The sequence below is a fragment of the Octodon degus genome, unplaced genomic scaffold (genome assembly GCF_000260255.1).
Source record: "Octodon degus isolate 3935 unplaced genomic scaffold, OctDeg1.0 scaffold00434, whole genome shotgun sequence".
In the NCBI taxonomy this organism is placed as follows: Eukaryota; Metazoa; Chordata; class Mammalia; order Rodentia; family Octodontidae; genus Octodon; species Octodon degus.
Genome location: NW_004525010.1, coordinates 440,120 through 441,746, shown reverse-complemented (window position 1 = coordinate 441,746; position 1,627 = coordinate 440,120). Strand labels below are relative to the sequence as shown.

Genomic DNA, 1,627 nt, shown 5'->3' with positions numbered 1-1,627 from the left:
CAAGATTGCAATCACCACTGACAGGACAAGCACCAGGATACACATCTTCTTGCGAGATTTTTTCTGATAATAAGCAGCTCGCTGCAGCTGATCAGTGGCTCTTTTGACGTGCACTTCTGAGCTTTCCACATTGGCTTCTATGCTATCAATCATATCACCCTAGTCATGGATCATCATAGCCAAATCTTTAAATATCTGATTAACATCCAAAATGTCAGCCTCCAACTGCCGAATCGCTGTTTCCCTCTCTTTAATAAGTTCCAGGTCCTGCTCAGTGATGGCTGCCTCGTCCTCCTGGTTCTGCATCTGGTTCCACTTCTCATGTCTGTCAAATGAGACGAGCTGCTCCTCTCTTTGCCTCTCTTCCGCAGAAAGACTTGATATGGCTCTTGCTCTGGCAATACTCTCCTTTTCTTTCTCAGATACTCTTCTCTGCACAGCTTGGAAATTGTTTAAGGCTGCAGAGAAATCATTCATGAGGAGCTCCTTTTGACGTTTCTGCTGACGCTGCTCCGAAGTAGATAAGGGAAGGGGCAAGGACCCTAGTTCCTTCAGCAATTCGTTCGTTTCCTTGGCGAGCTGATTTGTGGAGTGCTGTAACTGTTGCAGATTCTCTTGAGCTTGCTTGATTCCTGCTTTGTCCCTAGTTGGCTCCTCAAATTCTTTATCTGAGCAGTGGCTTGGCTGATCCGCTGGATGTTGCCGCTGCAGGTCTGGATAATGCTGTTGAAGTCCCAGATCGGGGGCCCTGAAGGCCCCGGGTTCCGATACATGTCTAAGGGTCTATAGGACAAGATGAAGAGCTGAGAATCGCTCGCCCTACTAGGCACTTCCACCGGAAGCAGCCAGCAGACCAGACCTACAGGCTGACACAAACCAAGAAGAGCTCAGTGTGTTTTTGTTTGGGTTGAAGTTATTTGGTGTTCTGCATGCTTCAGTTACATGAATGTCAGATTGTTTCCTCATATTAGGGAAGTTTTGTGCTATTGCTTCTGCTCATATTCTTTTTGTGTCATGTTTACTGACTCCTTCTTTCTCAGTGATGCCTATTATTCTCACATTGTTTATCTTTGCATCGTCTTGCAGGTGATGAGTTATTTTTTCCTGCATCTCAGTTGTTTTTAAGAGATCTTTTCTTAACTTTTCACTAGCTGCACCAGAGTCTTCAAGGTGTGGAACTCTGTCTTCCCTTTTATTCAAACAGTTTTAGAAGCTTGTGAATGAGATTTTAAGTTCCTGTATATTTCTTGGACTCTGCTTCATGCGATCTATTTTGTTCCTGTATTTTTCATTCAAAGAATCCGTCTTTTTTCTAATCTAATACTTTCATTTTTTATCAGTGCCTTCTTTAGAATCAGTTAGTAGAGGAATTTCTGCCGAGTTCCGGGAACTCCCAGAACCAGTCCTAGCCAAGGTCCGCAGCGGGAAGGAGCTGAGCACAGCAGCCAGACCTAAGCTAGGCGCAGCTGGATAAGTCCAAACTCTGTAGAGCTCCACCTGAACTTCAGTACATGTGAAGGTTATAACTACAGGAAAGATCTACAACAAAGGGCAGAGGACAGTGCTACAAAAAATGACGAGAAGGAACAAAATGCAAACTCAGAACTCAAGCTCACCCGTAACAAGT

At 44.5% G+C, this 1,627-nt stretch overlaps 1 pseudogene; it reads right to left on the bottom strand.

Annotated features, from left to right (window-relative positions):
• Positions 1–3: 3 nt before the first annotated feature.
• The window catches only part of LOC101563269, a 27,728-nt pseudogene continuing 26,104 nt past the window's right edge, over positions 4–1,627 (bottom strand).